This window comes from Triturus cristatus, chromosome 1_1 (genome assembly GCF_964204655.1).
Source record: "Triturus cristatus chromosome 1_1, aTriCri1.1, whole genome shotgun sequence".
NCBI lineage: Eukaryota > Metazoa > Chordata > Amphibia > Caudata > Salamandridae > Triturus > Triturus cristatus.
In genome coordinates this window covers 235,513,415-235,530,732 of record NC_140579.1, presented here as the reverse complement: position 1 = coordinate 235,530,732, position 17,318 = coordinate 235,513,415, and positions in this window count along the sequence as shown.

Genomic DNA, 17,318 nt, shown 5'->3' with positions numbered 1-17,318 from the left:
TACAGATGAACTTACGCAATGGTCCAGGCACTAACACATGCACCGCTACAATTCCCTGAGAACTACTGATGCAGTCCAGCCAACTCCTTGTCACTACCCATGCACTCCTCCAATCACCCAGCCAGTTCCATGTCCTTATCCAATCACTGCGCCAAAACACAAGCACTTATAAAATCATCATGCACTCTCCTTGCAGTACTCTAATCATCCAGTCACTACACATGTACTTATGCATGACCCAGGCACTAACACGTGCACTGCTACAATCTCCTGAGCACTACTAATGCAGTCCAGCCATCTCCTTGTCATCACCCATGCACTCTTCCAATTACCCAGCCAGTTCTATGTCCTTATCCAATCAGTCCGCCAAAACCCAAGCACTTATAAATTCACCATGCACTCTCCTTCCAGTACTCTAATCATCTAGTCACTACCCATGTACCTATGCAATGACCCAGGCACTAACACATGCACTGCTACAATCCCCTGAGCACAACTGATGCAGTCCAGCCATCTCCTTGTCACTACCCATGCACTCCTCCAATCACCCAGCCAGTTCCATGTCCTTATTTAATCACTGCCCCAAAACATAAGCACTGATAAATTCACCATACACTCTCCTTGCAGTACTCTAATAATCCAGTCGCTACCCATGTACTTATACAATGACCCACACCCTAACACATGCACTGCTACAATCCCCTGAGCACTACTGATGCAGTCCATCCATCTCCTTGTCACTACCCATGCACTCCTCCAATCACCCAGCAAGTTCCATGTCCTTATCTAATCACTGTCCCAAAACATAAGCACTTATAAATTCACCATACACTCTCCTTGTAGTACTCTAATCATCCAGTCGCTACCCATGGACTTATACAATGACCCACGCCCTAATACATGCACTGCTACAATCCACTGAGCACTACTGATGCAGTCCAGCCATCTCCTTGTCACTACCGATGCACACCCCCAATCACCCAGCCCGTCCCATGTCCTTATCTAATCACTGCCCCAAAATATAAGCACTTGTAAATTCACCATGCACTCTCCTTGCAGTACTCTAATCATCCAGTCACTACCTATGTACTCATGAAATGACCCAGGCACTAACACATACACTGCTACAATCCCCTGAGCACTACTGATGCAGTCCAGCCATCTCCTTGTCACTACCCATGCAGTCCTCCAATCACCCAGCCAGTTCCATGTCCTTATCTAATCACTGCGCCAAAACACAAGCACTTATAAATTCACCATGCACTCTCCTTGCAGTACTCTAATCATCCAGTCACTACCCATGTACTTATGCAATGAACCAGGCACTAACACATGCACTGCTACAATCCCCTGAGCACTACTAATGCAGTCCAGCCATCTCCTTGTCATTACCCATGCACTCTTCCAATCACCCAGCCAGTTCTATGTCCTTATCCAATCAGTCCGCCAAAACCCACGCACTTATAAATTCACCATGCACTCTCCTTCCAGTACTCTAATCATCCAGTCACTACCTATGTACTCATGCAATGGCCCAGGCACTAACACATGCACTGCTAATATCCCCTGAGCACTACTGATGCAGTCCATCCATCTCCTTGTCACTACCCATGCACTCCTCTAATCACCAGGCAAGCACCATGAACTTATCCAATCACTCCACCAAAACACAATCACTTATACATTCACCATGCTCTCTCCTTCCAGTACTCTAATCATCCAGTCACTACCCATGTACTTATGCAATGACCCAGGCACTAACACATGCACTGCTAGAATCCCCTGAGCACTACTAATGCAGTCCAGCCATCTCCTTGTCACTACCCATGTGCTCCTCCAATCACCCAGCCAGTTCCATGTATTTTCCAATCACTCCGCCAAAACCCAAGCACTTATAAATTCACCATGCGATCTCCTTGCAGTTCTCTAATCATCCAGTCACTGCCCATGTACTTATGCAATGACCCAGGCACTAGCACATGTTCTGCTACAAAGCCCTGAGCACTACTAATGCAGTCCAGCCATCTCCTTGTCACTACCCATGCACTCCTCCAATCTCCCAGCCCGTTCCATGTCCTTATCTAATCACTGCCCCAAAATATAAGCACTTGTAAATTCACCATGCACTCTCCTTGCAGTACTCTAATCAGCCAGTCACTACCCATGTACTTATGCAATGACCCAGGCACTAACACATGCACTGCTACAATCCCCTGAACCCTACTAATTCAGTCCATCCATTTCCTTGTCACTACCCATGCACTCCTCCAATCACCCAGCCAGATTCCATGTCCATATCTAATCACTGCGTCAAAACACAAGCACTTATAAATTCACCATGCACTCTGCTTGCAGTACTCTAGTCATCCAGTCACTACCCATGTACTCATGCAATGGCCCAGGCACTAATACATGCACTGCTACAATCCCCTGAGCACTACTGGTGCAGTCCAGCCATCTCCTTGTCACTACCCATGCCCTCCTCCAATCACCAAGCAAGCACCATGAACTTATCCAATCACTCCACCAAAACACAAGCACTTATACATTCACGATGAACTCTCCTTGCAGTACTCTAATCATCCAGTCACTACCCATATACTCATGCAATGACTCATGCACTAACACATGCACTGCTACAATCTCCTGAGCACTGCTTATGCAGTCCAGACATCTCCTTGTCACTACCCATGCACTCCTCCAATCACCCTGCCAGTTCCATGTCCTTATCCAATCACTCCGCCAAAACACAAGCACTTATAAATTCACCATGCAATCTCCTTGCAGTTTTCTAATCATCCAGTCACTACCCATGTACTTATGCAATGACCCAGGCACTAGCACATGTTCTGTTACAAAGCACTGAGCACTACTAATGCAGTCCAGCCATCTCCTTGTCACTACCCATGCACACCCTCAATCACCCAGCCAGCACCATTCCCTTATCCAATCACTGCGCCAAAACACAAGCACTTATAAAATCATCATGCACTCTCCTTGCAGTACTCTAATCATCCAGTCACTACCCATGTACTTATGCAATGACCCAGGCACTAACACATGCACTGCTACAATCCCCTGAGCACTACTAATGCAGTCCAGCCATTTCCTTGTCATTACGCATGCACTCTTCCAATCACCCAGCCAGTTCTATGTCCTTATCCAATCAGTCCGCCAAAACCCAAGCACTTATAAATTCACCATGCACTCTCCTTTCAGTACTCTAATCATCCAGTCACTACCCATGTACTCATGAAATGACCCAGGCACTAACACATGCACTGCTCCAATCCCCTGAGCACTACTGGTGCAGTCCAGCAATCTCCTTGTCACTACCCATGCAGTCCTCCAATCACCCAGCCAGTTCTATGTCCTTATCTAATCACTGTGCCAAAACACAAGCACTTATAAATTCACCATGCACTCTCCTTGCAGTACTCTAGTCATCCAGTCACTACCCATGTACTCATGAAATGACCCAGGCACTAACACATGCACTGCTCCAATCCCCTGAGCACTACTGGTGCAGTCCAGCAATCTCCTTGTCACTACCCATGCAGTCCTCCAATCACCCAGCCAGTTCTATGTCCTTATCTAATCACTGTGCCAAAACACAAGCACTTATAAATTCACCATGCACTCTCCTTGCAGTACTCTAGTCATCCAGTCACTACCCATGTACTCATGCAATGGCCCAGGCACTAACACATGCACTGCTACAATCCCCTGAGCACTACTGATGCAGTCCAGCCATCTCCTTGTCACTACCCATGCACTCCTCCAATCACCAAGCAAGCACCATGAACTTATCCAATCACTCCACCAAAACACAAGCACTTATACATTCACGATGAACTCTCCTTGCAGTACTCTAATCATCCAGTCACTACCCATATACTCATGAAATGACCCACGCACTAACACATGCACTGCTACAATCCCCTGAGCACTACTGATGCAGTCCAGCCATCTCCTTGTCACTACCCATGCACTCCTCCAATCACCCAGCCAATTCCATGTCCTTATCTAATCACTGCCCCAAAACATAAGCACTTGTACATTCACCATGCACTCTCCATGCAGTACTCTAATCATCCAGTCACTACCCATGTGCTCATGAAATGACCCAGGCGCTAACACATGCACTGCTACAATCTCCTGAGCACTACTGATGCAGTCCAGCCATCTCCTTGTCACTACCCATGCAGTCCTCCAATCACCCAGCCAGTTCCTTTTTTTTTTTTGTCCTCATCTTACCAAGCTTTTCTATGCGGATCTTATAAAGCCTTTTTAACACTCTGAGGGCCTCCTGGCTTTTCCGCAATCACCTTGGTCTCCGACCAAACCCCTTAGCTTAGGGTAGCTTGATGTAATCATTGGACCAATTCTATTAACCGGAGACTACGTCCCCAACAAATAAGAGGATACCAGACATTAGATGGCTTGTCTGCAGCGCTTTCCTACTCCAAACGAGCCATACTAAATGAGGCCCTGAGCCAGTTCTCCCTTGTTGGTGGTTGGGGGTCTTTCCATTTCTTGCAGATCTCTCTCCGGGCCAAGAGAACCAAGTATAGCAAGAGGCCTCTCTGTAGTGGAGTGACTATGTGACTTGTTAGCCCATCATCTCCAAAGAACACGAATGACAAATTAATGCTAATGTTGATCTTAAAAATATCTTGAGGTGAATCTCCGACCTCTTTCCAGAAGTTCTTCAAAACCGGACATTCAAAGAAAACATGTAAATCGTCTGCCAAGGGTAATAAGCATCTGAAACATTTAGGAGGGGGGGATGGGGCGAATTTAGCAATCTTTGCCGGGGTATAGTACAGCCTATTAATAACAAAAAAGTGGTTCTTCTTCAAACAAGCAGGTTTAACTTGCTTGTATAAAATCTTCAAAGATGGCTCAAACAAAGAACCTATAGATGGACCCAGAGATGTTCCAGACCAAACCATCTCAGAAGAGGATATCTTCTGACCATCAACATCAATTAACAGTTTGTACCATATTGAGATCTCTTTCTTCAATGGATTGATAGATTGACACAAGCTTTCAATATCTCGGTTTCCTCTAAATTCCCCTTTTTCCGCATTGACCCAAGACTTCAGCTGCAAGAAATTAAACCTAGAGAATCCAGCCCCTATTCTAGCTTGGAAGTATTCCCAGGGGTGAATCCTCTCGGAGTCTGCCAGCTCGGACCAGGTGTTAATACTCGCCCTTTTAATAGATAGCGCTAATATGTCTTTAAGGCATTCCGGAGTTCCAGGGGAATCCCAAATTGGGGCACAGTCAGAGTAGTATCCAATACCCCACTTAAGTCTGATCTTATGCCATAGCTCTAAGGCTACCCTCAGCACCTTCAGACGAACTCGCTTGAAGAACCTAGGGGCGCCAAACTTATATAGAAAAGACTGGCTCCCACCCCCTCCTTCAGCTCTAACCATTTCTCCCAGCAGCCTACCCCACGCTGACTTCTCGGGTTTCACACATAACATTCGAATACTTTTAAACTGGATAGCTATCGCATACAGACTGATATCTGGGAGGGCCAACCCCCCCTTAACAAGCCTTCGTCTCAGCTTCTTCAATGTCAGCCGAGCCCCCTTGTCTCCCCATACAAAACTCCAGATTTTACTCTGTATTTTACTAATACAATTATTAGGAAAAACAAGGGGGATGGTAGAAAATAGATAAGAGAGTTTAGGCAAGATAATCATTTTCACCAAATTAATTTTTCCAAAAATGGTCAAGGGGAGGTTCCTCCATCGGCTAAAGAGACGATCTTTTTCTTTGGTTACTCTGTTCAAATTTATCTGTGGGATCATTTCCAGATTCTTAATTATGTAGATCCCTAAATATCTGAATTCAGTACTAACTTTGCCAGACCATTGATCTAAATTCCAGCACATTACTTCTGTCTTAGACCTATTGATCAGATAACCAGACAAGTCCCCAAAATTAGACAGGAGCGCTTCCACCCGAGGAACAGCTCCTTCAGGGTCACTAGTATATTTAATTAGATCGTCTGCATATAGAGCTAGCTTACAACTGTATTGTTCTGACCTAAAGGGTCGGATTGAATCATCTAACCTTAGAGCTTGTGCTAGCGGCTCTATATAGATATTAAACAATAGAGGCGACATTGGACATCCCTGCCTAGTGCCCCTTTGTATGGAAAAGCTTGATGTCAATATTCCATTTAGGAGAATTTTGGCCGAGGCACCATAATAAAAAATTTTTAACGTTTGAATAAAAATAGGTCCAAAACCCGCCTTCGCCATTACTTCCCAGAGGTGCATCCAACAAACTCTATCGAATGCCTTGGCGGCATCTACAGCAACTATAGCCAGAGGATCTGATCTCTGCGTGGCCAAATCGATGTTCCCGATTAACAACTGTGTCTGCACCTGAATGTGCCGTCCAGCAACGAAACCCTTCTGTTCTACATGGATCAACTCTGAGATTACCTTGGCCAATCTCCCTGCTAATATACCCATAAAGATCTTATAGTCAGCATTTAGCAGGGAGATTGGACGATACAAGTTGCCTTTTAAAGGATCTTTGCCAGGCTTCAGAATCAAAACAATTGTTGCCTGTTTCCAGGACTCAGGAACTCTACCCTTAAAGCTATAGACTGAGTTGAAGATGGTACTTAATTGGGGGGTCAGCTCCTCTGCCAGGTGCTTATACACTTCACTTGGAAGTGAATCTGGACCAGCTGCCTTTTTGTTTTTAGACTTCTTAATTTGCTCTATTATTTCTTCATGTGTGATAGGAGCCTCTAGCCTGTTCCTGCTTTCCTCTGACAAAGAGGGTAACCTTTTATCACTCAACCATGCTTGGATTGAACTTGAAGAAGGTAACAAATCTTCTTTATAGAGGTCAGAAAAAAGAGAGAGGAGACAGGCTTGCATATCATCAAAGCTAGCTGATGTTTCCCCTTCGACATTAATTATTAGTTCTTTAATGTTGTTCCTTGCTTGGTCAGCTCTAGCCTTCCAAGCCAACAGGGCACCAGCCTTTTCTCCATATTCAAAATTCTCCATATTTTTGGAATGCCATTGCGCTCTACATTTTGCATCTAATTTCCCCCTATACTCCTGTTGTGTTTCTTCTAAATCCTTCTGAACCTGCAACAATCGTTCTTTACTTCCTCTGCTTAGATCGTTCCTCTCTTTCTCTAGCTGGCTTATTTTCCATTCGATGTCTTTTAGTTGCCCTGCCTCAATTCGATTTATAGAGCTAATAATACCGTGGAGGCACCCCCTTAGATTCGCATTATATGCATCCCAAATATAATCCATTGATGTTGAGCCCATATTGAAGGAGAAAAATTCCAAGGTTGAAGACTTAGCAGCCTTTATAACTTCTCGTTCTAAGAGCTTGGCCCGGTTTAGAGTCCACCTGGAAGGGAGCTGCACCCCTTTACCCTGATAGATAAATTGAACCGGAGAATGATCTGAGAGGAGACTTGGCATAACCTGAATCTCAATTAACCTATTCAAGGATAGCTTTTCTATAAAAACATAGTCAATACTAGATGAGTGAACATGTTTTTTACTATAAAATGTGAACCCATGTTGATCTCTCATTCTAGCCCTCCATGCATCCTCTAGGTCCAGATCCTGAATCATATTTAATAAAGCACAACGGGTCCTTGGAGCACCTATATAATGACTCAAATTAGACCTATCTTTCGAAGGGTTTAACAAAACATTAAAATCGCCACCAATAATATATGGTGGAGATTCCAAAAGTAATACTGATTGTAGTTTGCACAGATAACTCGCGTCGTCGACATTTGGGCCATAATAAGAGACACAGACTAGGTCCACATTTTCTAACAATAGACATGTAACTAGCCACCTTCCATAGGGGTCTGATTGTGATTTCTTTATGGAGCACTGTACACCATGTTTAACTAAAATTGCGACCCCTCTGCTATGTGACGTCTGAAGTGACACACTATAAGACTGAATCCAGGGGGTTTTAGAAAAAATCAAACAACTTTCATTGTAAGTTAAGTGTGTCTCTTGTAACAAACAAACTTTAGCGGGGGTGAGCTCCAGGTCTTTAAGTATCATCCTACATCTCCTAGGACACCTCAACCCATTAACATTCCATGTGACAAAAGCTAATTTTTCGTTCCCCCAATCACCCATAAGTTAATTGTAAAACTAACGCCTTTCCATGATCAAACAATTTTGCGGCCAAAATAACTTGATATGATGAGGTAAGATTTTTTTTTCCCCTTTCCTCCCATTTCAACCCACCCATGTGCTCCCCCATACCCCCCCAAACCCTTCCTCTTACCCACAAGGAACCCTCCCTTCTAATAGGCATATGCTTGTTTAGCATACGCTCCCCCTCTATCAAAAAGAAAAAGAAATAAGATTGACGTTAGTCTGAATTCCCACCGGAGAGAACACCCTTCATATTATTGTTGCTACCCTATTTTTCCCCTTGCTCTCCCTTAATTTTCTCAATAAGAGCATCCGCTTCCTCTCCAGATTTTATCTGATACATATGGTTTTTCCACATTACCCGAAGTAATGTCGGAAATTTCAACTGTGCCTTTGCCCCAATTTTTTTGAGCTCCTCCATCCGTTTTCCCAACTCCCACTGTCTAGTTGCTGTTGATTGGGAAATATCGGATCTAATTTGAAAAGTAAAATGTGTGGGGAGGTTGTAGGACAAAGAGACTTCTTTCAGTGCGGAGGTCAAGATCCGTTCCTTAACTGCATAAGTTAAGAAATTAACCATTATTTTTCTTGGTTTCTGCCTGGCCGGGTTTCTCCTTAATGGGTCTCGATGCACTCTCTGTATTTCGTGTTTAAGATCGATTTCTGGCACATCCTTTAAGACCGAACCCCTTAAAATAGATATCACGAAACCCTTAAGGTCAGCCCCTTCCAGGGCTTCCGGAACATTTAAAAACCTTAGATTGTTCCTCCGAGCGTGGTTCTCCAAACGTTCAAGATCCTCTCTCGGATCCTTATTTTGAGCAGATAACTTCGCTAGGTCAGCTTCCGTGGTACGAATAGAGTCCTTAATTTGAGGGATTTCAAGCTCTATAGCCTCAGTTCTTGCCGTTACTTCATCTAGTCTTTTGGTCAATGTTTCACAAGAGGCTTGAATTGCTGTCTGATTGGCCTCAGAGATTAAAAATCTGTTTGTCATCTCCGCCTGATTCTTTTCAGAAACCGTGAATCTGGTTGCGATTTCTTCTTTCATAGCAAGGAGTATATCTGTGAGTGTATGAGATGCCATTTTTGCTGCGCCCAATGGATCCATTCCATCTACATCTACCCCTGCCCCTTTCACAGAAGCCAACACATCGTCCGCTATACAGTCTGGCTGGTTGTCACTGGGGCTATTGCCACTGGGCGCATTAAATTGATAGTCAGAGGGAGTCGCTACTTCCTCGCTTACCAATGCCGAAAATCTATTCGACAGGCTTACTGTTGAATGTTTAATACTAGCAGTAATGTTCATCTGTGTGCCCTCAGCTTTCTCATTCGTTTATGATGGGGGGCTGGGTGATTCTAAGGTGTTAACAGAGTTTATGCTTGGGGTGTCTCCGGCAACGATCCTCTGGGAGGGGGGGGAGGGGGGGGTGACTGCTGCGGCCATAGTGGAAGTGGAAGTGGTAGTGGTGGTGGACATTACTTTATAGAAAGTCTTAAGGGAAGGAGTATCCTTTATTTTAGGGGGAGACCCCTTCTTCCCCCTGCCTTTCCTCCTCGAGGAGTCCCTTATCTTCCCTTTAGCCTCGTCCGTGCTATTACCTTTAGGTAAACCTCTGCTTTTGATAACTTTTACTTCGGAGATCGGAGGAGAGATACGGGGGGGATATGCTGGCGCCTCTATTTTGTTCGCCGCTCTGCTGCGTAAGATATATCTGTTTATTTTGACCTCTCGAGTTTTACTTAACTCTGCTCTTGCGGTTATGTCCTTAAAGCTATCAGTGGTCTTTGAGCCAATACTATGACCAAGGTTGCCAACTTTTACACCCCCTTCGAGATCCATGCAGTATATACAACCCCTCACTGCCTCCAAGGAGCCCCACCAGGTTCTGCTCCAAGCGCTACAACTACCATTAGTATCGTCAAAAAATTGAAAGCCACTTGTGCTCTCTCGAATTTGAGATTGACAGTTCTAATGCCACAGGTACGAGTCAGCAGCCGAAAGTGGTGAAAGAAAACGCCGACTCCCTACCTCGGAATCAGCAACCTCACCACGTTTAAACCGGTCCTGTCTCTTTCTTCGCCCTTGCAGCTCCGTGCCAATTCCGACACCTCCTCCCGCAGCTCTCCCTCTCGTAACCCGGAACATGCAGAAGGCGATGTTGTGCTTCCTGCGCCCCCGGGCAGCCTCTCCCCAGCGCCAGAACTCCGCGTTGCCGGCGCCGTCTGTATTCCGCGCTACCGTCCGCTCTTCCTTCGCCCACGGTGCCTTCAAAAAACCAGATGGAATGTCCTCAAACATACCGCGAGGTATATGTATATTTTCTATTAACATGCTCAGGGTCTCAGGGCTGCAACTTCATCCGGTGGGAACCCATTACGCATGAGGGGGAAAGCGATGCAACGGCCGCTTAGCAGGCGGCCGCCATGTTCCTCCTGTCACCACCCAGCCAGTTCCATGTACTTATCCAATCTCTGCGCCAAAACCCAAGCACTTATAAATTCACCATGCACTCTCCGTGCAGTACTCTAATCATCCAGTAACTACCCATGTACTCATGCAATGACCCAGGCACTAACACATGTACTGCTACAATCCCCTGAGCACTGCTAATGCAGTCCAGCAATCTCCTTGTCACTACCCATGTGCTGCTCCAATCACCCAGCTAGTTCCATATACTTATCCAATCACTCCGCCAACACCCAAGCACTTATAAATTTACCATGCAATCTCCTTGCAGTTCTCTAATCATCCAGTCACTACCCATGTACTTATGCAATGACCCAGGCACTAGCACATGTTCTGCTACAAAGCCCTGAGCACTACTAATGCAGTCCAGCCATCTCCTTGTCACTACCCATGCACTCCTCCAATCTCCCAGCCCGTTCCATGTCCTTATCTAATCACTGCCCCAAAATATAAGCACTTGTAAATTCACCATGCACTCTCCTTGCAGTACTCTAATCAGCCAGTCACTACCCATGTACTCATGCAATGACCCAGGCACTAACACATGCACTGCTACAATCCCCTGAGCACTACTGATGCAGTCCAGCCATCTCCTTGTAACTACCCATTCACCCCTCCAATCACCAAGCCAGTTCCATGTCATTATCTAATCACTGCGCCAAAACACAAGAACTTATAATTTCACCATGCACTCTCCTTGCAGTACTCTAATCATCCAGTCACTACCCATGTACTTATGCAATGACCCAGGCACTAACACATGCACTGCTACAATCCCCTGAACCCTACTAATTCAGTCCATCCATTTCCTTGTCACTACCCATGCACTCCTCCAATCACCCAGCCAGATTCCATACCCATATCTAATCACTGCGTCAAAACACAAGCACTTATAAATTCACCATGCACTCTCCTTGCAGTACTCTAGTCATCCAGTCACTACCCATGTACTCATGCAATGGCCCAGGCACTAATACATGCACTGCTACAATCCCCTGAGCACTACTGGTGCAGTCCAGCCACCTCCTTGTCACTACCCATGCCCTCCTCCAATCACCAAGCAAGCACCATGAACTTATCCAATCACTCCACCAAAACACAAGCACTTATACATTCACGATGAACTCTCCTTGCAGTACTCTAATCATCCAGTCACTACCCATATACTCATGCAATGACTCATGCACTAACACATGCACTGCTACAATCTCCTGAGCACTGCTTATGCAGTCCAGACATCTCCTTGTCACTACCCATGCACTCCTCCAATCACCCTGCCAGTTCCATGTCCTTATCCAATCACTCCGCCAAAACACAAGCACTTATAAATTCACCATGCAATCTCCTTGCAGTTCTCTAATCATCCAGTCACTACCCATGTACTTATGCAATGACCCAGGCACTAGCACATGTTCTGTTACAAAGCACTGAGCACTACTAATGCAGTCCAGCCATCTCCTTGTCACTACCCATGCACACCCTCAATCACCCAGCCAGCACCATTCCCTTATCCAATCACTGCGCCAAAACACAAGCACTTATAAAATCATCATGCACTCTCCTTGCAGTACTCTAATCATCCAGTCACTACCCATGTACTTATGCAATGACCCAGGCACTAACACATGCACTGCTACAATCCCCTGAGCACTACTAATGCAGTCCAGCCATTTCCTTGTCATTACCCATGCACTCTTCCAATCACCCAGCCAGTTCTATGTCCTTATCCAATCAGTCCGCCAAAACCCAAGCACTTATAAATTCACCATGCACTCTCCTTCCAGTACTCTAATCATCTAGTCACTACCCATGTACGTATGCAATGACCCAGGCACTAACACATGCACTGCTACAATCCCGTGAGCACTACTGATGCAGTCCAGCCATCTCCTTGTCACTACCTATGCACTCCTCCAATCACCCAGCCCGTTCCATGTCCTTATCTAATCACTGTGCCAAAACACAAGCACTTATAAATTCACCATGCACTCTCCTTGCAGTACTCTAATCATCCAGTCACTACCCATGTACTCATGAAATGACCCAGGCACTAACACATGCACTGCTCCAATCCCCTGAGCACTACTGGTGCAGTCCAGCAATCTCCTTGTCACTACCCATGCAGTCCTCCAATCACCCAGCCAGTTCTATGTCCTTATCTAATCACTGTGCCAAAACACAAGCACTTATAAATTCACCATGCACTCTCCTTGCAGTACTCTAGTCATCCAGTCACTACCCATGTACTCATGCAATGGCCCAGGCACTAATACATGCACTGCTACAATCCCCTGAGCACTACTGGTGCAGTCCAGCCACCTCCTTGTCACTACCCATGCCCTCCTCCAATCACCAAGCAAGCACCATGAACTTATCCAATCACTCCACCAAAACACAAGCACTTATACATTCACGATGAACTCTCCTTGCAGTACTCTAATCATCCAGTCACTACCCATATACTCATGCAATGACTCATGCACTAACACATGCACTGCTACAATCTCCTGAGCACTGCTTATGCAGTCCAGACATCTCCTTGTCACTACCCATGCACTCCTCCAATCACCCTGCCAGTTCCATGTCCTTATCCAATCACTCCGCCAAAACACAAGCACTTATAAATTCACCATGCAATCTCCTTGCAGTTCTCTAATCATCCAGTCACTACCCATGTACTTATGCAATGACCCAGGCACTAGCACATGTTCTGTTACAAAGCACTGAGCACTACTAATGCAGTCCAGCCATCTCCTTGTCACTACCCATGCACACCCTCAATCACCCAGCCAGCACCATTCCCTTATCCAATCACTGCGCCAAAACACAAGCACTTATAAAATCATCATGCACTCTCCTTGCAGTACTCTAATCATCCAGTCACTACCCATGTACTTATGCAATGACCCAGGCACTAACACATGCACTGCTACAATCCCCTGAGCACTACTAATGCAGTCCAGCCATTTCCTTGTCATTACCCATGCACTCTTCCAATCACCCAGCCAGTTCTATGTCCTTATCCAATCAGTCCGCCAAAACCCAAGCACTTATAAATTCACCATGCACTCTCCTTCCAGTACTCTAATCATCTAGTCACTACCCATGTACGTATGCAATGACCCAGGCACTAACACATGCACTGCTACAATCCCGTGAGCACTACTGATGCAGTCCAGCCATCTCCTTGTCACTACCTATGCACTCCTCCAATCACCCAGCCCGTTCCATGTCCTTATCTAATCACTGTGCCAAAACACAAGCACTTATAAATTCACCATGCACTCTCCTTGCAGTACTCTAATCATCCAGTCACTACCCATGTACTCATGAAATGACCCAGGCACTAACACATGCACTGCTCCAATCCCCTGAGCACTACTGGTGCAGTCCAGCAATCTCCTTGTCACTACCCATGCAGTCCTCCAATCACCCAGCCAGTTCTATGTCCTTATCTAATCACTGTGCCAAAACACAAGCACTTATAAATTCACCATGCACTCTCCTTGCAGTACTCTAGTCATCCAGTCACTACCCATGTACTCATGCAATGGCCCAGGCACTAACACATGCACTGCTACAATCCCCTGAGCACTACTGATGCAGTCCAGCCATCTCCTTGTCACTACCCATGCACTCCTCCAATCACCAAGCAAGCACCATGAACTTATCCAATCACTCCACCAAAACACAAGCACTTATACATTCACGATGAACTCTCCTTGCAGTACTCTAATCATCCAGTCACTACCCATATACTCATGAAATGACCCACGCACTAACACATGCACTGCTACAATCCCCTGAGCACTACTGATGCAGTCCAGCCATCTCCTTGTCACTACCCATGCACTCCTCCAATCACCCAGCCAATTCCATGTCCTTATCTAATCACTGCCCCAAAACATAAGCACTTGTAAATTCACCATGCACTCTCCATGCAGTACTCTAATCATCCAGTCACTACCCATGTGCTCATGAAATGACCCAGGCGCTAACACATGCACTGCTACAATCTCCTGAGCACTACTGATGCAGTCCAGCCATCTCCTTGTCACTACCCATGCAGTCCTCCAATCACCCAGCCAGTTCCTTTTGTTTTTTTTGTCCTCATCTTACCAAGCTTTTCTATGCGGATCTTATAAAGCCTTTTTAACACTCTGAGGGCCTCCTGGCTTTTCCGCAATCACCTTGGTCTCCGACCAAACCCCTTAGCTTAGGGTAGCTTGATGTAATCATTGGACCAATTCTATTAACCGGAGACTACGTCCCCAACAAATAAGAGGATACCAGACATTAGATGGCTTGTCTGCAGCGCTTTCCTACTCCAAACGAGCTATACTAAATGAGGCCCTGAGCCAGTTCTCCCTTGTTGGTGGTTGGGGGTCTTTCCATTTCTTGCAGATCTCTCTCCGGGCCAAGAGAACCAAGTATAGCAAGAGGCCTCTCTGTAGTGGAGTGACTATGTGACTTGTTAGCCCATCATCTCCAAAGAACACGAATGACAAATTAATGCTAATGTTGATCTTAAAAATATCTTGAGGTGAATCTCCGACCTCTTTCCAGAAGTTCTTCAAAACCGGACATTCAAAGAAAACATGTAAATCGTCTGCCAAGGGTAATAAGCATCTGAAACATTTAGGAGGGGGGGATGGGGCGAATTTAGCAATCTTTGCCGGGGTATAGTACAGCCTATTAATAACAAAAAAGTGGTTCTTCTTCAAACAAGCAGGTTTAACTTGCTTGTATAAAATCTTCAAAGATGGCTCAAACAAAGAACCTATAGATGGACCCAGAGATGTTCCAGACCAAACCATCTCAGGAGAGGATATCTTCTGACCATCAACATCAATTAACAGTTTGTACCATATTGAGATCTCTTTCTTCAATGGATTGATAGATTGACACAAGCTTTCAATATCTCGGTTTCCTCTAAATTCCCCTTTTTCCGCATTGACCCAAGACTTCAGCTGCAAGAAATTAAACCTAGAGAATCCAGCCCCTATTCTAGCTTGGAAGTATTCCCAGGGGTGAATCCTCTCGGAGTCTGCCAGCTCGGACCAGGTGTTAATACTCGCCCTTTTAATAGATAGCGCTAATATGTCTTTAAGGCATTCCGGAGTTCCAGGGGAATCCCAAATTGGGGCACAGTCAGAGTAGTATCCAATACCCCACTTAAGTCTGATCTTATGCCATAGCTCTAAGGCTACCCTCAGCACCTTCAGACGAACTCGCTTGAAGAACCTAGGGGCGCCAAACTTATATAGAAAAGACTGGCTCCCACCCCCTCCTTCAGCTCTAACCATTTCTCCCAGCAGCCTACCCCACGCTGACTTCTCGGGTTTCACACATAACATTCGAATACTTTTAAACTGGATAGCTATCGCATACAGACTGATATCTGGGAGGGCCAACCCCCCCTTAACAAGCCTTCGTCTCAGCTTCTTCCATGTCAGCCGAGCCCCCTTGTCTCCCCATACAAAACTCCAGATTTTACTCTGTATTTTACTAATACAATTATTAGGAAAAACAAGGGGGATGGTAGAAAATAGATAAGAGAGTTTAGGCAAGATAATCATTTTCACCAAATTAATTTTTCCAAAAATGGTCAAGGGGAGGTTCCTCCATCGGCTAAAGAGACGATCTTTTTCTTTGGTTACTCTGTTCAAATTTATCTGTGGGATCATTTCCAGATTCTTAATTATGTAGATCCCTAAATATCTGAATTCAGTACTAACTTTGCCAGACCATTGATCTAAATTCCAGCACATTACTTCTGTCTTAGACCTATTGATCAGATAACCAGACAAGTCCCCAAAATTAGACAGGAGCGCTTCCACCCGAGGAACAGATCCTTCAGGGTCACTAGTATATTTAATTAGATCGTCTGCATATACAGCTAGCTTACAACTGTATTGTTCTGACCTAAAGGGTCGGATTGAATCATCTAACCTTAGAGCTTGTGCTAGCGGCTCTATATAGATATTAAACAATAGAGGCGACATTGGACATCCCTGCCTAGTGCCCCTTTGTATGGAAAAGCTTGATGTCAATATTCCATTTAGGAGAATTTTGGCCGAGGCATCATAATAAAAAAATTTTAACGTTTGAATAAAAATAGGTCCAAAACCCGCCTTCGCCATTACTTCCCAGAGGTGCATCCAACAAACTCTATCGAATGCCTTGGCGGCATCTACAGCAACTATAGCCAGAGGATCTGATCTCTGCGTGGCCAAATCGATGTTCCCGATTAACAACTGTGTCTGCACCTGAATGTGCCGTCCAGCAACGAAACCCTTCTGGTCTACATGGATCAACTCTGAGATTACCTTGGCCAATCTCCCTGCTAATATACCCATAAAGATCTTATAGTCAGCATTTAGCAGGGAGATTGGACGATACAAGTTGCCTTTTAAAGGATCTTTGCCAGGCTTCAGAATCAAAACAATTGTTGCCTGTTTCCAGGACTCAGGAACTCTACCCTTAAAGCTATAGACTGAGTTGAAGATGGTACTTAATTGGGGGGTCAGCTCCTCTGCCAGGTGCTTATACACTTCACTTGGAAGTGAATCTGGACCAGCTGCCTTTTTGTTTTTAGACTTCTTTATTTGCTCTATTATTTCTTCATGTGTGATAGGAGCCTCTAGCCTGTTCCTGCTTTC